This window comes from Thermobia domestica, chromosome 13 (assembly GCF_964235325.1).
Source record: "Thermobia domestica chromosome 13, izTheDome1.hap1.1, whole genome shotgun sequence".
NCBI classification, from domain to species: Eukaryota; Metazoa; Arthropoda; class Insecta; order Zygentoma; family Lepismatidae; genus Thermobia; species Thermobia domestica.
The window spans coordinates 103,347,745-103,371,036 of record NC_137466.1 but is presented as its reverse complement, the minus strand read 5'-3'; the positions used below and the strand labels follow the sequence as shown (position 1 = coordinate 103,371,036).

General features: G+C 36.2%; 1 protein-coding gene across 1 annotated transcript in view; it reads right to left on the bottom strand.

Moving 5' to 3' along the window:
* LOC145668405 (dual 3',5'-cyclic-AMP and -GMP phosphodiesterase 11A-like) overlaps positions 1–23,292 on the bottom strand; it is a 713,632-nt gene that overhangs the window by 550,755 nt on the left and 139,585 nt on the right. The window contains exon 2 of the mRNA XM_081736207.1: positions 10,886–10,954. The gene's annotated coding sequence lies outside the window, so the exon portion shown is untranslated. The remainder of the gene's footprint in view (positions 1–10,885; positions 10,955–23,292) is intronic.

The window sequence follows — 23,292 nt, the reverse complement described above, 5'->3', positions numbered from 1 at the left end:
GTTTCCTTCCAAAGTGGAGGTACTGTGGCTCAGTGGTATGATGTGCGGGATCTCTGGTTCGATTAAAGACCAAATAAGTTTGTGGTGGACAACCTTGTGTCCGTGGGTTTTCTCGGAGTACCCCCGTTTCCTACTATATTCTTACCCTGCCGATTCTTCCATCATTATTCACTTGTCTTCATTATCCGTCTCCCTTACAGCATATGGTGAGATATTATACTGAAACATTTCATTTTTTGTTTCTTCCCGAAATAACGTTCCTGATCTCGTATAGCTTGGGTGCTGAAAAAAGATATTAAATTCCGGACAAACCAACTAACAAAGATTATTCAAATCGCCTACATTAAAACTACTTCAGGTTCCTTTTCGTGCAAAGCATGTAAATACAATTTAAATGTTAGTCATACTCAGATTTCATTTTATTTGAAACCGTTATTTCTCACAACGTGTGTAAGTTTTTATAAAAGTTGTTTTGTCAGTAACAATTGTACATTATGCGACATTAAAAGCTATATCTTAAGATCGAAATGAACAGCACTTGTATACCCTCTCACTTCTGCAAGAACCAACTCGTCAGATTTCCATCTCGCTTTCAGAGCACCAGATGTTACCTTTCACAAAGAACAAGTATAGCTACTATAAATATATTTTTTTTAGGAAACAAAGAACCATTTCATTAAATATTTACTTTCTTTCTTATAATTGTTTTGGAAAAAATTAAAGGAAATTTGTTATAAAGTACGTATCTATGACATCATGATATTTTTTAACGTAACTTGCTAACAGCTAGTGTAAAATTCTCAATAAAATTCATGCCTTCTAGGCTTACTTAGAAGGCAAGAAATACACATCTACTTCTAAAGTGACGAATAAGAGTTGCTTGTTGCTTTTTGAATGTTAATGGCCGCAGAACAGGTTTATTAGAAATAGGCCCCTCGTTTATCGCTAACCAAAAGGGGCTTTGTGGTGAGCAAACATCGAGTGCGTGGGATTTCTTGGGGTTCTTCCATTTCCTGTCAATTTCTTCTTTCCACCATCTCCTTTAGGTTATACGATATAAGCTGTGGGTAGAAATATTTAATACGAGATGTTTTTCTTAAGTAAGTACTCTTTTGAAATTCATCCGCTGCAGTGCTGTGGTCGGTATCCCCCCTTTAATGCGCTGTGTACCTATATTTGTTGAAGCTATATACACCATTACGGAAACATTGTTACGTACCGCAACACCATTACGGTAGTTGCAATGCTTCTGCCGAGTGTAAAATAAGCGCTGTGATTAGTTTATTTAGTGTTAAAGGTGCACTAATTTAGTGAAAGCGGCTGAAATTCATTGCCAAATTAGTGAAGTGTATAGGGAATACATTATGAACGATGAAATGGTACGGAAACGGGTCAGAGTGTTTAAAGAGGGCCGCACGAATGTTCATAATGAGGAACCAAGTGAGCGATCTTATGTCATCACTGAAGAATTGATGCAGAAATTCGACGAAAACGTGACAGAGAACATACACTTTACGATTTCGTCCAAATTTCCTAAAGTTTCAAGAAGTGTCCTCTATGAAATTCTGACTCAACGCTTAAATTATAGAAAACTGTGCTCACTGTCGTGTTGCAGTGGTTGTCAATTCAGGTGGCAGGCTTGTATGAGGTTGGTATTCAAAAGCTTGTTGTACGATACGATAAGTGCCTTAATATTGGCATAAACTATATAGAAAAGTAGATAAGGTATAGGCTTTTATGTAACAATAAAATTATTACGAAAAGCGTGCTTGTTCTTTTATTTTTAATTTTAAAACGGTACTTGCTTAAAAAAGACACGCCTCTTCAATCTGTAGCCTCAAATTCTCCTTGAAGATTCTTCTAAGGGTAAACTATACATGTATTTTCCCCCATATTTATATAAATCACCATATTTATTTTGAATATTTGAATATTTTGATTATAATACTTATACGCATAAAGTTCTTCACCACATTGTGTTCTTTCTCCCCTTAATCAATGTGCAAAGTTCTTTTTTTATTGTTTTATTGTCGTTCTTTACAGAAATCCCAAATGCAAACATACACTATAGTATTCGTGTTGCTCTGTCAAAGAATGGCCATAATCATTTACTGGTCGGGATGACATTCAATTACGGCTGTCAAACGTCCCGGATTTACAAAATCTGTTCCCTCAGGAATTGATCGGGTCTCCAAATTTCACGGCTTCCCTTAAAAACATAAGTTAATATAGTTTATGCGATGTTCTTTTTTTTAAACTCCTGTTTTATAAGTAATAGATACTCAACTGATAGAAACAATCTACTCTTTGTCACTCACTTTTGGTGAGTTTTCACCTAGTATTTAAATAATTCTGATATTTCAGCAAGAAGCAAGTACGAAATTATAAGTGTATTGTCAATTTTCATTTAAAAAAATCTTCTGGCTTTTTATTCTATATAGATGCTCTGTATTCAATAGACAAATATCTAATGAGATAAGCACGTCGGAGAAAGATAGTAACTCTCTCTCTAGGACTTATATGGTTTCCTTTTATCGTTATAGATGACGTTTCACTAGTAACACATGAGTAAATGACCATTATTGCTGACGTACATAATAAACTAGTAAAGTTGGGTCATATTGAAAGAGGAGTGATATTACATCTCCTCAGAAGCAGAGCTAGAGAAGCGCAAAGTTACAGACAGGGCGATTGCAGAATAAATAATTATATTAATCGCTGCGTACCTTTTCTTTCTAGGTAATTTTAGATTTCATTCTAGTTGACAAGGTTTTCTTCTTTAGGCTGAACTTGATTTTTGAATGCTATTGTTTCTATTCATGTACTTCAAGAGTGAATAAACATCCTATTTCCCACAATGGCTTAATTAATGGTTCATGCACAATTGGATTTTTTCACTTATTTTTATTTACATTTTTTTACTGAACATTATCTTGCTGTGTTTACATAATTGCAAATCAGCTCAAAATCATTTATTTTTATCACCCATTTCTCTGATCGAATACGGAAACCACCAGCAGCGCATTTCTCTATAACTTGGGGTAGGAAAGAAGATTCAGGATATATGTTTCATTGTCATATAAGCAATCAAAGATTCAATCAAATATAGTATATCTAAATGCTGGAAGGTCCAATCAAATATTTCCGGGCGGTCTTCCACCGTTCCCCAGGATTGGCGCCCGTGGAGACCACCACGTGCCACAGAAACTCTGTCCAACTCTCAAATGCTTTACTTGATTGAGAGGAAATATATCTCTAGGTAATACTCGTTAACGAGTCGTATTCTCTTTTTCACTGAGTAATGTATCAAGCAAGATATGGAAATCTTTTCACAGGTGCGATATGTTGGAAACACACTGAAAGTTGAAAAGTTGAATTGGTCATTCCTTCGACAGTAGAAAACCCACGTTATATATATATATATATATACTAGCATATATTACCCGCTTCGCTGGGTTGAAATGAAAATGTAAATGCTCAACTCCGTATCTCATGTGTTTAGGTGCATAGTACCCGTGAAATATGCTGTTTTCGTTTTTAATGGCATCGATTTAAACAGCATCGGAAAAATCATCGATCATCTCGGCGACCCCGAAAACCATGGATTCGACACTAATATTGGTCATTTTCGATCAAATATATATTTATATATACAGATATATCACCCTCCTCAAGTTGCGCGGTTGAATTTGAATTTAAACGGCATCTAAAGTATCACTGTTCATCTAAGCGACCAAAAAACTACAAATTCGACACTGATAGTGACCATTTTCGATCATTTTTATATATCTCTTTCTCCTCTTCCCCCGAGTGGCGGGGCTGATTTTGGATTTAAACCGGATCGTGGAAATGTCACTGTTCATGTGAATGTTCCCGAAAACTATGGATTAGACACTAATATTGGTCATTTTCGATTATTATTATTATACTATATATATAACCCCCCTCCTCCGTGTTGCGGCACACGGCATCAGAATTGTCCCTGTTAGTCTCAGCTACTCCTAAGACTATGGATTCGACACTAATATTAGTCATTTTCGGTCACTTTTAAATGTTTATCCCCCTCTCCCTCCCCAACTATCAGGGCTGAATTTGGAATGAAACAGCATCAGAAGTATCACTGTTCCCCTCATCAACCCCGAAAACTATGGTTTCAACACTAATATTAGTCATTTTCGATCATTTTTAAATGTTTATCCCCTCCCGTACGTTGTACCCTCCCTCTCCGCAACTATCAGGGCTTAACTTGGATTGAGACAGCATCAGAAGTGTCACTGTTTCTCTCATCGACCCCGAAAACTATGGATTCCACACTAATATCGCTCATGTTTGATCATTTTTAAATTTCTCTCCTCCTCCCCCTCCCCTAATTTGCATCGTCAAAGTAAATAACCTAAAGTAATCTCTGCTCCTAAACTCATGTATGTTGAAAATTTGATTGAGATCGGTCGGCTGGTTCAAGAGTGATGAAGTGACAAAGGCAATCATTTTTATTTTATTTTTTACATATACCTCCCTCTCCTCCTCTCCTACGTTGGCTCGTCAAAGTGAAACGTTAAAAAACACCCAAGGCCCGACCCTCATATATGTTGAAAATTTGATCGAGATTGGTTTGGTGTTTCAACAGTTATTAGGTGTTATTAATTTTTATTTATACGCCCCCCTCCCCTAGGATCTACTGTTAAAGAGAAATTACAAAAATTTTTCTAGATCCGACCCTCATATATCTTGAAAATTTGATTGAGATCGGTCGGATTGTTCAAAAGTTATTAAGTTACAAAAATAGTAACTTTCAGTCTTATATAAATTGATTTTTATATATCTCCCCCTCTTTCTCCTTCTCTCCATGGTTTGAGGAGCATGACCAAGAGCTATCACACCTCTCCTTGGTCCCACAATCACCAGATCTGAACATCGTTTAGCCATTGTGGTCTGAGTTAGAAAAGCGTGTTCGGTCTCATTATCCTCCACCAGCATCCCTTAAGAAACTGGAGCATGTTTTGGAGGAACAATGGTACAAAATTCTACACACCACGATTCAGTAGCTGTATACTTCCATTCCATGTCGGATCCAAGCTGTTTTGTAAGCAAAAGCCCACACCACACTAGGTATGATTTTCACACTTTTGATAACGTTTTAGATTTTTTGTCCAACCCATATATATATATATATATATATATATATATATATATATATATATATATATATATATAGAGAGAGAGAGAGAGAGAGAGAGAGAGAGACTATAGTGGAAGAGCTCCTACTTCTAATGCGAGGGGTTCCTGGTTCTATTTCAGGCTATATAAGCTTGTGTAAAGAGCATATATCTATGGGTTTTCTCTTCGAGTTCTCCTATTTCCTCGCACATTTCATTCCACCAATTCTTTCATAACTATTTACTTCCAATTATCATATTCTGCTTAGGCCTACAGTACATAGCAGTAGAACGTAAACCTGAAGAATTTAATTTATTTTGTGTTTGTAAAAATGGATCTTATGTCAAAAAATGATATACTATGTTTGCCTCCGTCATGGTTATATGGTTAGTGTACGCATCTTGGGTGCCGGAGATCGGGATTCAATTGCCGGCAGGAGCTTATGAGGTTCGGATTGCACGTTAAGTAGTAGGTCCAAGTCTCATATGATCTCAGGCCGGTAGCCAGCCCAAAACTGTAGGGGGGGGGGGCAGTAGAAGTTAGGGGGGCCGATCCAACCATAGTATAGTTTATCACCATATTATAGTTCATTTGCAAGCCTACCGTAAAAAATTATTGGGGCCAGCAAAAATTTAGGGGAGGCCTAGTCTCCCCCTTGGACACGGGCCTGTATGATCTCGCTGCGAAAAGACACGCTAAACTCTCATATGACAATAACAATTACGTTTGCACTTTTAGTTTTTTGCTGTACTTATCTCATCTGGCATCTGAATAGCAATACATTCTTTTTATGTTGACTTTTGTAAATAGTGTACACCTACGCATACACACACACAAAAAAACTTCTACTTACATGCGATTTACATTAGTATGTATCACTCACTCAAACATATATATATATATATAGTAGAACACCAATCAGAAAACTAAAATACTAAACTAGCACTACATCTCCTAAATAAGAATAAGCTGTATTAAATTTTTTAAAATGCGAAGCACTTCAATAACTCGCGTGAATTGTCAAAACCGAGAACTTTCCCGTCCATACTTAAAATCCCTCCTAACAATACATTAGTTCTTTGCTCCGGAAGACTAAGGTTTATTAGAAGTATTGGAAACTCTTCTCTGTCCCCCTCTGGATATATTTTAATCAAAGAGAAATGATAAATACAGAAATCAATTTAAGAGCTATCTACAATATTTTCAAAATTTTATTTCAAACGGTTGAGCTGTTTCCTCCCACTTGATAATTAAAAATCGGAAAGGAAAATTATATAGAAATTACCCTGTTTCTCCTTTAGGCGTAATATTTTCGCAAAACTTGAGATATGTGTTCACTTAGTTCTAATTAGGAGTTTGTATACCGAGTTTGAATTCCCTTATTTGAAGTGTTACTGAAATACTCTATTCTTGGGATATAATCTGAACTCTTTTTGTCCCTCCTTATGATTCACATTTGAATAAAAATGAGCGAGACGGAAAGGTGCAGTGAACCACAACACAGCAACTTGCAAGCACCCAAAATTTCGTGCATGTTCCAAAAAAGTTCAAAATAAGCCGAGGTCCGGCTCTCCCAGATTCTGGTCATACGATACGCTACTGAAGAAAATCCATCCAACAGCACACGATAAGTGTCAAACGAACTCGACATGTTCAAGGCCACTGTAGTGCGCCACCTTCATGAGCTTGGGAAAACCATCAGAAAATGCTGTACTATGCCGCATGAGATGACCCAAGATCAGGTCCAAAGAAAAGTGAATTTGGCCGAGAACTGCTGCAAAATTCACATGATGCAGATCTTCTGAAATGAATCGTCACATGTGATTAAAAGTGGGTATCTTTTTTTCCGAATTCCAAATGAGTAAAAACTGTGGATGAGCAAGGTTTAACTTCCAGAATCTGTAGTCAAACAGAGCCATTTCGAGCATAAAGCCGTGCTTTACGTATATGTAGTGGAATTACGAGGGAATAATAAACTTCGAGTTCCTTCCTAATGGTCGCACCATGAATGTCGGCTTCCATTACGAACAATTGGAGGGAATGTATGCTACGCTCCGCCAAAACTATCAAGAGTTTGGTACAGAAAGTTCGCCTTCCTGAAATAGGATAACGCAAAACCACAGTCGCACAGTGGAGTATTTGCGCTGAAAACCTGGCCAAAACTCTTTGCCCTGATATTGCAGTGTTAGTTTTGAATAAAAAGGTTATATTTGAGTAAAAAAACAGTTTACACATTATAAATACTCAATACTATAATTGGAAGTGGTGATAAATATTATATTCTTAAGAAGTCAAGGATTTGTAAAGCTGGACATGTAAACATACATTATTGAATCAACATGCACTGTTATCTAATTAGAAAATGAGTGCTAGTGGAAATAATGGAATCTTTTCGCATAAAAAATAAGATATTATTTATTAATATCGGCTTCCTCGGAGAGTTGTCCTATCGGTACTATTGCATTTCTTATTACAGTTGCTCCATGCACTAAGACCTTATACAATATCGGTGTCATGGGGTGCCATCCATAATGCTCTACGTATAATTTGGCTGTTGCATACTATATTCTTCAAACCTTTTCTCATGAATGTGGTGTCCACTTGTTATTGTTTCCAGGATGACTTTCAGTCTGGTGATCAAATGTAAGTGTATTCCTTTTTTCTTATTTGTGAGGCTGTAGCTGGATTTAAAAAAAAAAAAGTCTGGCCGTGTTTCCGTCATTGGTGCTACCAAATCCCTGTTTAGGTACATCAACCAGGAGTCCTAATTCTTCCTTACATTTCATCTGAATTTCCTTTTTTCTTTCACTAACATTCTTCTTCTCTTCCGGACTTCTCGCTTGCCACTTCTTGATGTTCAGTTTGTATTAAAAATGGAGAACTGACTCGAGGAATCTAATCCTGGTGTGGAGGGTTGAAAGACCAAATTTCAAATTTTCAGGGTTTACAGCACCATGTTTTTCAAGGTTATTAAAATCTTTTGACGTCAACCCACTGATATAACACCTTGCAGTTGACGTTGTTCCTGATGCCGCGTTACATACTTTTCCGTCAACCATTGTAAGTAAAAGCGTGTGTTTGATGATAGCTGGGTTGTCATCTAACTGAACTTCAGTGTTCTTTAACGCTTTTATTTGGTCTTCAACATACTTGATCTCTTCTACTGTTATGTCTGTACTTTCATGTACAAATCGTATACGTATCGGTCTGCACAACCTAGTGGAAGAAGGGGTTGGGTTTTGCCAAATAACTTTTTTCTTATCCTTTACGTTTGCCATCAGTTTAAGGGGAACAAACGAACTCTGGAAAATGTTTGCATCACTTTCACTTAAATTCTGGAACTTTTGCTTAAATTGTGACTGCTGTGACCCATCACACCCCCATTTTGAGACCAATTCTAAGTTTTGTTTCTCTTCAACAGAGACATGTTCTAATACTTCCTCCAGATACTTACATAATCGGGAGGTTGTGTGGTCTAGCAATGCCTGCAGTTTAAGTTCAGAGAGTGATTCGGTAACGGTAATTGAATCCTCGGGTGGATAGCACTGCCCTCGGGTGGTGGATGTTAATTCTTCAGAGGTAGTCTGCTGTCTCAACTCTTCAGTTTTCCTCCGTTTATCCCTTTCGCTAGACTCTTGAAATTCTTTTTCAGGGCGGCCTGGAACTCTAGATGAAAATGTTGGCACCTTTACATTACCCGCCAACCAATCTTCATTCTGCTACAAAAATCTTTCCTCCTTGTTGCGTGACTGTGACCATCTTTGTTTAAATTGGGTTTAAAATATCGGAGACCGTTTCAGGGCACTTCTTTGAGCTTCGGGACATTTTGTCATTTCTGCTACTCTGTTTTCCATGTATAGTATTTTTTCTTCAATAGCTCTGATTTCGCATTCCTTAATTTACTCGTATTGTTCTCGCCTTTTAAACACTTTCTCCATCTTCAGAATCCCAAAAATATAATAAAAAAATAAAAACTGAGTATATAACGATAATAATGTTTTATACTTACTAAATATTTTATGTGAAAGTCAATTAAAATGACGGTTAAAGGGTTTCGTTTCTCTGCATTTCTGGCTCATATGTATATATTTTATATATAAATACGTGTGTATATATTTACAAAATCAATGTTTTACAATTCTGTTATTTATATTCACCCCTTTTACGCACGTACATACAGTATAATAATTTGATTTTTGTGTTTCAACCTCATTATGGGCAGTAAATATCACTTCGATTTACTGAAAATCTATCTGCATCATGTTACAAAAGTATATATATAAGGAAAAAGCAACTGGTTGCGGGAAATTTTATTTTTGAATCAAGTAAGTAGTATACCACTGATTCAGAATATGATTGGGATAAAGCTTGACAGAGCTTGACACAGCGTTAGAATCACTGTGGTAATAAATGTTCTGCAAAAATTTATAGTCAAACAAGTATTCTATGTTTAGACGAATAGAAAAAATAAAAGGAATAATAGTAATGCAAATATACGTACATAAATCAAAAGCTCTTACATTCTGTTACACCCAAGAAAAGTATGAAGTTGATCCTTTTATATACAGTCTCACAGAAAAATATAAACTGATCGAATACGGAAAGTATGAACTTGTGAAACACACACCCGCGCAGACAGATACCCAAACATCAACTACGGTTGTGACCCACCAGGAGTGACTCAGGCAGCGGAAGTGGTCATTGTGTGACTCACAGATATGTCCCCTTGGCGCGGGAGTGCTTTTCACACCTATGTGACGGATTCTAAAATTTGCCTTTTTGGCCAGGTTTATGGCCGTAATACTCCACTGTGAGTCGTCTCGAAAAACGAGATAACAAATTCAGGAGCTTGATGGCATCGAACTAATGCCACACCTGGCATATAGTCCTGTCCTTGTGTCTTCGGAGTACTACTTGTTTTGGTCCTAGCCCACTTCCTGAGACCATTATGCTTCTAGCAGGAGATGGAAACAGCAATAATTGATTTCTTTGCATCTAAGGACAAAAAGTAGTATCATTGTGAAACCACGCATCTGGCTGAAGACAGTTCAACGTGAAGGACTATACTTGGAATGTACTTGCAATATTCTGCTTCCATTGTCCAGCGTGGTCCGGAAATGGGTGTACCTCTAATTAGTGTTTTCTGACAGTTTGAAGTTCTACCCACATTTGTTTGGTAACATTGCTTGGCATTGTCTGGCAACATTGCTATCCATGTTCATTTGTTTTCTGTTGTTTTCTGCTTGATTCACGTGCGCAATTACCTCAATCAGACGTTTCCTGGCCGCTGGATTGGAAGAGGTTGTGCATCTTCACCAGCTCCCTTTGTCTGGCCTCCAAAAAGTCCCGATCTGACGACACCAGACAATGCTCTCTGGGGTTTCGTAAAGCAACAAGTAAGAAACACTCGATATCACACAACGCAGGAATTACGAACAGCTGTGGAGTATCTCCGCAAAACATCTGCAAGAACTTGGCGCAGAATTCAGCTGTGTTACGACATGGATGGTGAACGTACCGATGTTTATGACTCTTAAGTCTCTTAAGACTTCAAGGCAACTGTGTACAGATTTGCAGATTTTTATCCGCGTATATAAGCTGCTCCTGTGATATTCATATTTAAAAATTGGGTTCGTCTGATCAAGAACTGCTTTGTATTGAAAAGTAATATGAACATCCAATTAAACGTTAAGTAATTTATACTTCGCTAAAGTGGAATTGTACTTACCTTTAAGTCTAAACTATTCCCTTTGTTTTGATTTAGAAATCACATGGATGAGAATGAAGTTCTTTTTTTCTGTAAAAGTAAAGAAGAAATATATTAATTTACATACACAGATTTATAATAATATTCTTTAAACTCAATACTTAGGAAGCTTTTATTCAGCAATATTGACTAAATGTGAAATTATTACTTGTCCGCGATAGCGGATTTGACATTTAATCACTGCTCTTACGTCAATTAACCCCCGCTTGCATTGTCGTTGCCAGAGTAATGATATAGGGTAGACATGCCGTATGTTCTTGGTGAAACATAAACTTATCAACATGCAGCAATTTTCGCTAGCTGAAAGTATCTCAGTAGTCGCTAGCTCATTGGTTAACACCAATCGTCACTTCTGAATTTGATAATATACCTTCTTTGTATTGTAAGTTTTGCAGTGTAATTTAATCAATATAGAGCATTTTTAAAGTTATTACTAACAAATTACATTAGTTATAAGATAATTTTTCGCTTTACTTTTCTGGATAACGTTATCCCTGTACAATTTTCAATAAACACTCATTTGTTACGTGTACTGTGTAGTCCTGCTCTCGCTTTGAAATTATGTGGACCTTATAGTGAAAATTGAAGGCCTGAATATAACAACAGTAGCTTTGAAGGTAAATTGCCACTACAATCATCCTTATGAAGAGCCTTGATACTTGTACATTAGTGGCACGAGAAAAGATGGAACCTCCTCGTACAATTTCTTTTCAGAAATGATAAAATAATAAATCAAATGTTGTCAAAAGGTTACATTTTTTCTAGGACTAGTCAAATAAGAATTGGGATTTTATTGGAATATTAGCAAAAGTCTACGTTCTTCATATGGGGAGAATTTGTTTTAATGAATACTGCATTTTGGTCGCAGAGCGCAAGGAAATCTCCAATTACTGAAGTTATGAGAGAAAGCAACATAAAGTTTGTACGATGCGCTTAAGAGTATGGGAGAGTTTATTTATTTATTTATTTATTTATTTATTTATTTACTTATTTATTTATTTATTTATGACTTCTTTTACGTGGCGAAGTTAAAGCTCTGCAGCCTTCTCCGAGCACTTAACCATGTGCATACATTAAATAAAAGCACCAATACATCGAAAATATTAACAATTACAAAAGAAAAGTTTTGAACCACATAAAAAAGAATATACTACTTAAGTAAATAAATAGTTAAACACTTCAAAAACAAAAATTGAAAATAATATATAATAGAGGAAACAAAATAACATGGAGAAACCTAGAAGTATGAATATGAATATATGAAGTATGAGTTAACACTGTTTATTATGATATGTTATTTATGATATCTGGTCTTTTAAGCAGATAAAGATCTCAAGGATGAAGTATGTGCAAAAAGACCAAAAAGTTGGACTTGTTTCCCTTGTGCACTGAACGCATTATTTATACCCTCACGTGTGTAGCTATTCATGCCACACTTCATATATTATTTATCGGCAAACTTGTGAAGATGGCGTTGCGACGTGAGCTGGATTTGTCCTCCAACTAGAGCCGGATTTAGGTTTGGAGACGCCCTAAGCTATTGAAGATAATGGAACTCTTCATGTGTCCAGATGAAAGTTGGCACCCTATATACAGAAATGTAGAAATTAGTGATATTTTAAGAAGCAGACTAGCAGAAGGAGTCCCATTACTTACATCGTAAAAGCCTAAACAACACGAAGTACTGTTGCTATATGTAGATTTTATTTAATGTATTGTATTTCTTATATTTGCACTTCCTTCAATCTTTTCTCTCTATTTTTATACCAAACATAAGAAACATAAAAACACGCATTCAATTATTTTAAGCACAAAATCTAATTACCAAAAGTAATTTCTCCAATCCTCAGGAACTCCCAGTTTTAAACGGAAAGTCTAAATACCAAATCCCATGTCTCTAAACGTAAGGGAATTCCAATATGTGAATATCTTATTATAATAATTACAAATCCCATTCCTTTTACTTCTCACCCCCTTCTTCCTATCTACGACATAAATCATAATGGGCCCTATGCAGAGTTTTGATGTATGGTTAGGACTAAAGGTCTGACTACTGCAGGAAACATATGTAAGTCGAACTCTTTAGTATGGAAGTAATCACGCGTCAGAACGACTCTGCATAAGGCCCAATACGTTTAAAACATGTGTTTAAATGACAAGCCTAATTGCCAAATCAGTGAAAACATTACAGGTGCCGGATGTCCACCCTATGGCATTGTCCATCTCCCGCCTGTTCCCGGAGATTTGATGCGTTATAATGCAGGTCAAGTAATATAAAACAATTATTTTCAGTATACAAAAAATAGGTGGGGCCCTATTTCTTATTTCGAAATCCCAAACAACTATCTTTTTCTTTATCTTCACTTGATTAAAATTGATTCGAACCAAATTCCAAGTTCTCGTTATATTGTCACATGGTATGAATTGACAATAATCTCACTTACTGTAACTAATAACAAAACAAATACTTTTAAAATTAAACGAGTAATGAACAAAACATTAACATATTTATGGCGGTGCAGGATTGTAATACGTACACCAAATGGTGGAGCATTACAAGATAAAAGATAAGATTTATGTCCGCCATTTTAGGCGAAATAAGGATACTCGTTTGGCCTAATCCTCGTTTTGCCTAAAATAGCGGACTATAAGAAAATCGTAGGGATAAAACTGAAGGGAAATTTTTTGAAAAAAAAATATTCCCTACTATGTGAAGAACTGAAAAATACAAATTAGTTTTCCATAACTAATTTGTAATGGCACTATTTGCTTTCGGAAACATGTTTCGACAATTGTACAGTTATTTTTCCGTTCCATTTTGAGAATATTAATGTCCTCACAGAGTGTATAGTGGCTATATTTGAGATCAGAGAAAAACAAGTTACACCTGTCATTAATTTTGTTTAAAGGTGTTCAAAGGTAACTTTTAGTTTGCGGTTTGTATCTAAATATTTGATATTGTCAAATGGTACTGCTAATCGATATGTTAAAGGAAATATTATTTGTGTGTTTATTCTTATGTGGATGCAAAAGTTATTTTATTGTAGATTTTCCTGATCTTTCAGAGGATTTCATTCCAGTTTCAATGCTTTTTTGAAACTGTTAATGCATTATAAGGGATCCTATTGTGATTCTATTGTAATTATAATTCGTATAAAATTTGTAAATATTTCGACCTAGATCTGACAAAAGATCCGTAAATTTGCTCATAACTTAACAATGGACAACTGTGATCGAAATGAGTGATTTGTGACAAATCGCTCTTTGGATAATTTCACAATCCAAACATCTCAATGTGTTACTAACGAAGAAAGAAGAAAAATATATTTCAATTCTTATTATTACTTTTGAAATTACGACTTTTGAGTAGGATTTCCACTCGTTTTACCGGGAACGTCCATAGCATAAGTCTCTGAGATGTACAATGAGATTGAAATCCAAGCTTCTCGGTGGTTGTTTCAGCAGGAAGAAGTAGAATGCTCCTTCAAACGGCCAACCGGGATTTGTTACGAGGGTGGTTGTTCTGCTGGTACACTCCATTTCCACTCGTATGACAGAAATAAATTAAGATATAATTGACTCTGGAGATCTTTGTACTTCGATCCAATACGGGTGAATAGTAGGTACCAAAGGTCCAAAACATTGCTTACAGAAAAAACTCTTAATCAACATGGACTCTCCATTATCTTGTACAGTTCCAGCCTGATATGATTTCGTTGGACTGGCACCAAATTATAGATCACTATCGGCGTGGTGAGATTGAAATCGAGACTCATCGCACCATACTCGTTTTTATGGTCCAGTCACGGCATTTTGTTGCCAGTGTAAGACATTAACCGCAGTGACGTTTAATGACAAGTGGTAACCCAGTGGGCTATCGGCTTCTGAAGTCCATACGATGAAGCGAACGTTGTCTACTAGCTATCCGGCTGAACCCCTTATTCAGTTGGGTGGCTGTCTGGGCTACGGTTTACTGGTGTACGGTGCAGTAAGCAAAGTTGTAAAAACATTTGAAGGGTAAGGGGAAAAAAGAAGGAATGTCACAAAACTGCATTTTCGAGAAAACGGCGTTTTAATATTGAAAACCGTGTACAAAGAATAGGGTTATTAAATCTTTCTCTCCTTTTTACATGGACATTTCTACATCTACGCATACGTGGCATATACAGTCAAATAGTACCAAGAGTCACCAACAGATAGGACAAAGCACCCGATAAATCACATACATGGACATTCCTTGTTTTTTCCCCTTACCCTTCATTTATACCTTGTTCTCTTACATGTGAGTTTCTTTTTACATTGTTAAATTACTGTAGATTTCCAAATTATGCAGATTTAATATTGAAACCGAAAATATGTCTATAACTAACTTACCGCAGGAATAGAGTGATAATGTGAGACATGTAAACTGTTTATCGAAAGCTGAATTCTCATCAAAAACGATTTCTCGTTATCTCTTACGATTTTTAATATTTAGGAATCAATATTGAAACCGGAGGTTGTACTAGTTCTTACTTTAATAGAAGACTCAAGCTGAGATGAAATCTATTCTTAAGATTTGGAATGCATACAATTATTAATATGTAGAAATCAATATCAAAACCGGAAGTTGTGTAAGGTATTAGCAAGTGCGCTCGCTCCCCCCCCCCCCTTGAGAGGAAATTGTACTTGGAAATATCTAAAAACCTAATAGAATTTTTACATTAGTTACAGCAAAATTTGAAACTATATTTGAAATGTTGCTTATACTTGCCCTCCCCACCCTTGGAAACCACAACATGGGCGCCCTTGGGTATTAGAACTATATAGGAAATCTAGACCAAAAGAATAATGTCAATAAGAACTTAGCCTCCGGAGCAGATACCAGCTTCCATCTACCCTGACAAAAGTGCACCGCATAAAACAACCCTAATCACTTGATATAACGGATCATTTTTGACTCTAAGCCTGTTCTAGTGTCATTCGCTAGCAACCGGTTGAACTATGTCCATCTTCGCAGCGAGCACGTGGTCAATGTGCTGCGACGACCTATTCCTAAATAGGCACATCAAGTGCTTTCTAGACTTAGTGGCAGTCACGTCTTGTTTTTCACGTGACTCCTCATTTTGCTTCACCACGCTGGGTAGACTTCGAAAATTGGGAAGCACCGACCGGGAATAGAACCCTTGACCACGCGGAAATGAGTCCAACGCACTTACAAGTAGACTACAATTTTGACCTCACCACATAAGGAATATTCCAGGATGAATCAGAGCTATTCTGAAGGGTAACAGTGGTCTCATGCAGTATTAATTAGTAATTTCATTTTTCTTTAGTTGTTTCCATTATTTTGATAGCCATGTGTGTGTGTATATTTATATAGGAAGCTACAGCAGAAATTCCACTTCCGAAGAGATGGCGTAATCGTCTGCTGAAAATTAAAGGGCAAAACCAAGAAAAAACGAATTATACTCCTTTTAACTGTTTGTATTTCATGACACCGTGTAATCTCTAGATACCTGTACAAGAAAAATGATATTGAGCAAACTATACTTATTTGTTCTCCCTGCAGAGGATGCTTGTGAAGCATTTTCTCTTCGATTGCTGGTATTCCTAATTAGATTTCAGAGCATGTGATGCGGGCACCATCTGTTGTTCTCCAGGATAATCTTTTCCGCATAGCTTTGGAAAAGAAGTATTTTGTGCAGGTGCGAAAAGCAGGTGTTGTTGGTTGAGAAATACGGGCATCACAAACAGCTAAACGAGGAAAGAAAACTCTTTCAAACTTACCTCCTCGGCACTAGTTCAGAATACCAAACAATCCTCAAATATACCTTTTTAACAGGAAGGATGGAAAAAGAAATATACATAAGGGAAATAAGGAAAAATGAGGTTCTAGTTTGAATGTGCAGGGGAATAAATTGTGTTACACAAATATAGAAATACAGCTACATATAGGAGCATAGAGTTCGTTTTTACTTTATTTTTCAAAACACAAAAGAAATGTGTTCTCGTTGCGAAGAGATAAATATCATACCATCATTTATCGGAAGGTAAAACTTGTGTCTAAATTTCACTTATCTCTGTGAATTGTGGCAAAGAATGAACTGAAAGATATTACATGGCTTCTAAAATTTATATTTCCACTTCTATTTTCTCCCTTTGCTTCGAGTCTTTAAAGAAGACACAATCGCTGATTGGTAGAGCTGTCACTTCTAGTGCGAGAGGTCTCTTGGTTCTATCTCAAAACATATCAGTTAATAGTGAACATCATGTCCGTGGATTTTTTTTCCAAGGTTTATTCGTTTCCTTAAAATTATTACAATTTCACTAATTCTTTCACAGTGACGGATTTAGAAGGTAAAAACTGTGGGCGACAAGCCGGAAACCAGACTATCATAAGCGTATCATGAGTTTGCTATAAACTTTCGAAAATATATAAATAATTGCTTAAACTATTTTTGTCATTCAAGAAACTGGAGGAGCCTTGGCGGTCCCCCTACCCGGGCTGGATCCGCCACTGTTCTTTCATAATAATTCATTTTCATTAATTATCTGCTTTCTTAATGAAGGGATGGTGACCCAGCGGTAAAGGGCTTACATCTAGTGCACGGGGTCTCTGGTTCATTCCCCGCCCAACAGGCCCGTATCCAGGGGTAGTCTATGGGGGACTGCCCCCCCTTTAATTTTATTGGCCCCTCAAAATTTACACGGTAGGCTTACAAGTGAACTATAATATGGTGATGAACTATAATGTGGTTGGATCGGGCCCCCCTAAATTTTTGGCCTGGTTACGGGCCTGCCGCCCAAGTAAGTTTGTGGTGGACAACAGGGCCAGAATGCATATTACTCTGATCAAATTTTAAAATATTGTAATTTGTATTGAACATTAACATTTTTTGCCAATATACTATAAATAGCAAATACCTGCGCCTGACAATGGGCTCCGGACGACCTGAACTTTTGCATTTAGAGAGGTGCAAAGGTACCAAATTTCACAAAATTAAATCCCCACGTTAAGCGGGTTTGCATATCCAGGCTCCTAACTATGAAAACATTTACGCTCACTCCAACCTCAATCATTTCACGAATTCAACCTGTTTTACGTATGTTATTAGGACATAATATCGATTGTGATTTCTTCTAAAAACACTTTTATACATTGCACACCTTCTTTTGCCTTTTGTTATAGCAGTTTACTGTTCCATACTCGCTTTTGTTTATTCCGATACGACTATGAGTTTTCAGTAAATATTTGGACATTACAGCTCTTGCAATGTATAAAAGTGTTTTTAGAAGAAATCACAATCGATATTATGTCCTAATAACATACGTAAAACAGGTTGAATTCGTGAAATGATTGAAGTTGGAGTGAGCGTAAATGTTTTCATAGTTAGGAGCCTGGATATGCAAACCCGCTTAACGTGGGGATTTAATTTTGTGAAATTTGGTACACGTGTACCCCTCTTTCATTGTAAATATACACTATCTAAAGCGTGAAGCTAGCAGTGAATATAACAACACTTACCCAAAATGTATGCTGTCATGTTTACGTTTGGGTTAAAGGAAAGCAAAGTTATGCAAAATCAATAGTTTAAGTCAATTTCCTGAAGGTTGAAAGAAAAGGATTGATTGAGAGCAGAGCGGACACATCGTATCTCCAGGCTAATTCCTCATTTAGGCCACAGATGTGTAAAGGCATTTTATAAATAAAAAAAATCAAATTTAATTCAAATGTACTCATAGTTATTGGTGCACCCTCCGCACCCCCCCCCCCCGTCAGAAAATCCTGGATCACACTCTGGTGGACAATATCGAATCCGTAGTTTTTTTCGGGATACTCCGGTTTCCTGCCCCATTTTCATTCCACCGATTCTTCTATCATCGTTCACTTCCCTTAATCATCCGTTTCCCTTAGCCTAAAGGACTGAAAGATTTCATTTAATTTTGCCTTGTCCTTAAGCCTAACGGGTACAAACACAAGACATTTAGTTAATTTTGGGCTTTTCATTGTCATCAAGCCTAAGCAGACAGTAAAAATATACACTATCTGTGTATATTACAGAAAACGAACTGTACATAACGTAGTGTATCAATGGGAATTGAATGCACATTATACTCTGATCAAATTTTAAAATTTAGTAATTTCTATTGAACATTAACATTTTTTGCCAATAAATTGTAAATAGCAAATACCTGCGCCTGACAGTGGGCTCCGGACGACCTGAACTTTTGCATTCATTTTAGGCCTTTTTGCTATGTCCATCTCCAGATAGTAATGTAAAACTGAACTTCCACATCGTCACTGTTAATGTGTTTTCTCAAGACAAGTTCGTCGTCAATAATTGAGCGGCCACTCTCTTCGAATTGATCGTCAGTTACAATTTGTTCGTTTGTTTCCCATTCTAATTGTCTTCAAAACTCAGTAATCTCCTTGAAATTTAGCCCTTGTCCTGGTGGTTTTAAGTTAGTCCTAATTTTACACATAGACACACACTCCAACACGTATGTATTCAGTGGTGTATTTTATATTTAAAAAATGCAATTTCATTCATATTTGAAAATGGTCTAGCTGCAGGAGACAAAGCCTTCTCTAGGTCCAGTGGCATTTGTTGTTTAGTTTGTGTAGTTTTGAGAGCTCTAGGTATAAAATAAAGTTTATAAAAGCAAGAACTAAAAATTTATAAAAAGAATTGATTTCACCTTTCTTGACGTTCAAATAATAAAAAAAGAAACTAATGTTTAAACTCTACCCCAATTAAGTCACATTGCGAAATTGTTTTTATTTCTATTTGTACAATGATAGTTCAGGAAACATTATGAAGGTAGACAAGAAACCAGCGTCATCTATTGAGTATTTTGAAATTCAGAAAAGAACATATAACTACTGGAGTCTCTGAGATCCCCAACAGAGTAGTTAAAGGTTAACCATACAGCCACGAGGGCGGTCTGCAGTAAGAAGATATATCGGAAGTATGAAAAGTCCGCGGCCATAGGCCAACTCCGCTATGGGTTAAAATATATATATGGGAACAGAGGAAAGTTTTTGGAAATAAGCGTTTTCAATCTAAAATGATGGAGGTTTTCTAATCGCACCAGCCGTTATATCCATAAACCGCGCGAATTGTGAAAACCAAAAAAAAAAAAAAAAAAAAAAAAATCCCGCTCGTATCTAAAAAGCTCTCTTATCAACATGTTAGTTAAGAATAAGGTTTGTAAAAAGTATTTGAAATGGCTTTCTACCCCTTTGTATATGCATTTTAATATGCATAAGAGAAATCATAAATACAGAAATCAGCCTAAGAGCAAATTACAATATTTTCAAAATTTTATTACAAATGGTTCAGCCGTTTCCTCACATTTTATAATTACGAAGCAGAAAAAGATGTATAGAAATTTAGCTTTTGCAAAAATATTTCTTCTAAAGAGGGTAAGACATAGAGCCATGTACACTTACTTCTAATTAGGAATCTGCATATCCAATTTCAACCCCTAACTTGCTGGTGAGATACTCTATTTTAGGCATAGAATTTAAACTCTCTTTGTCACGTCTTAGGGTGTAGATTTAAATTTTAAAAAATATATGATATAAACTCGGCTTGTAAGGTGTCCTACATTAAATGGAAAAGTAACATTTACAGTTCAGCAGACTGCTCGAAAGGAACAGACGAGCACACAAAAATGGCACGCTAAATGAGTAAATTGTTATAGGCTATGTTGGAACTTAGAATACGTTTCTCAAAATTCTGTATTTTTATTATGACGAAAATTGAAGTAAACTGCCTGCTCAACTGGCTAAATTGCTTTATTATTATTATTATTATTATTATTATTATTATTATTATTATTATTATTATTATTATTATTATTATTATTATTATTATTATTATTATTTTATTTTTATTTATTTATTTATTTACCTACTTATTTTTTATTTAATATAGTGCGCCTTACCAGTGCGCAGTCCAAACGGCTGATGTGATTGGTAAAAATTCATCATTTTTTGACCTATGCCCCCGAACTTTTGATACACCCAGTATTGTACTAAATTTCGTGGAAAGAACACGTCTTAAAAGAACTGAATAAATTATCTCTATTCTCAGCTAGATTCTTTAATCTTTCACTTTCTCTTCTGCTATTCTCTTTCTTGCTCCATGAAAAAGTGCGTCCTTATCGGAACAAATCATTCTTGCACACTACATTAGCAGTTCTTTCACAGTTGAACGATTTCTCAAGCCGGGACCAGCTGGTATGTTCACGGGTCGATGCGTTCCAGACAAACATTTTAAAGCTCCTGCTTTTTTATTTTATGAGATCGCTCAACAAACAAAGTACAATTCTTTTGTTTCAGCTTATTCTAAATACGGAAGCAATTGAAGGGAAGAAAAGAATGCTTTTTGAGAATGTTAAACTTTAGTAATAGTCGGGAGAATCGGCTTTAACTCATTCTAAAATCAAAATGTGAAGATAATATTTTCCACACTAACGGTGGAAAACCAAGAGTTTAGTTGAGAAATTCTTCACTCTGTAGTGCAGAAAATTGAGTGGGAATTGTACGTAATGCTAAGAAAAGTGAATTGTCTTCTCTCTTTTTGGAACTGTTAGATAATTAATAAACATTTTAATTTTCTTGGCGTAGATAGAACCTAATTCTCTGCACGTTAATAAAATTATATTCAAGAAAGATTATTCATTTCGAAGTTATTGGTTCAACAAATCTAGAACTGGGAAAACGCTTTCGATAACCGTTATATTTAAAATAACAGTCAATAGCTTGCAGATAGGAAACAGCGAAATAAATTATTGCAAATAAGTAATGCTATTGTGTTTAAAAGTTTAACATAGTTTAATATTGCCAATTTCAAGCGCTCTTATTTGGCTGTTTTTATTAATAATAATACAAGTTATGTTGGTGTAAGTGTATAAGTTTCTGTAAAGTAGTGACACTACTGAGCATCGTTGCTGCCGCTGCGTGTCATGCAGAATGGGATTATATGACATATTAGTGTGTCGCGACACGCAGTTTCGGAACCACTGTTATAGCCTGTAGTTTAGCAGGCATATTGTTCATTGTGTACAGGCCTATTCCCTTACAAGGATTTTCTTAGTTTCCAAGGACTCTATTGTTTGGTACGTTCCAGGCAACTTGCTACTTGAAGTAAGACCTCTCTAGAAAATTTATTTCCAGATAATAAAGTGTCAATTCTGCGCAGCCGACTAACACATACACATTTCAAAGTTGAATATTGCGCAGGCGCGTTAGATTGGAGTGGTTTGCTGCTATTATCGAGTTGCTGAAAGTTGGTCTCTGAAAGATAGCTGCACATGTTGTAAACAAAACAAAAGGGAGGATTGTTCGCCAATCACAGTAGTATTCTTTCACGCTGTTGCTGGACAACGAAGGTCACTGACCGCGCTGATACCAGTAGTTGAGACGATTTGTTAAACTTCTTAAGTTTGTCGGCAGAGCTGCTGTCTCTGTTGCGAGGCCTCTAACAACAATGCCTTCAATACTCCACGTGCTCTACCCAAATGTCGGAAGCCACCTTTCCTTGCGCACACAGTAGAGGATGGAAAGTGGATAGGATGCCATTTCATAAGAACACTGCAACAGTTACAATGGACCTTTAGCCTAATGTCAAGTAACAATGAAGTGTCTGAACAATCACTGAACTTTAATGACGGACTTCGTTTCACAATAAGTACGAACACAGAAAATGCATTGTTCAACGAACGCTCCAGTGATGTCCATGGTATCTGTTATGGTATTCCTATAAAATGGCATCCTATTCTCTTCCAATCTCCCATCCGTAACCCACTCTAACCTATCGCACCTGTGCAATATTCAACTTTGAAATGCGTCAGTTGGCTCCGCGCCACCCTGTATTTTACTTTAGTATTTATTAGCTTATGTTTTATGTAAGTTATGTATGAATCGTTGCAACAGTCCATTGTTTTAACTGTGCTATTTAATCAATCTATTATATAAAAGAGAACGCACAAATCCTTTGTTACCTCATCACGCTAATACGGCTGAACCAATTTCTTTTATTTTTGGGGGGTTATTAGGATTTGGACCCTAGATGGTTTTTATCATATCACTTTAATTTTTAATTACCAGTGTCTTGAGATAATTGACCATTCAAGTGTCCATAACGTACAAATCCTTTGTTAGTTCATCATAGGTAAAAATAAACGTATTTATATGCAACCCGCATGACCGTGTCACTCGGCGGGTTAACATAAATGACAGGCGATATAATGTTAACATTTACTGCAATCTACTATGGTTTTTATCATATCACTTGAAAGCGAAAAAGTAAAAATTATCTAAGTAACAAAGTTTATTGCGTTCCGGGGTGACCGCAGCGAAGCGGGGCGGGTTAACA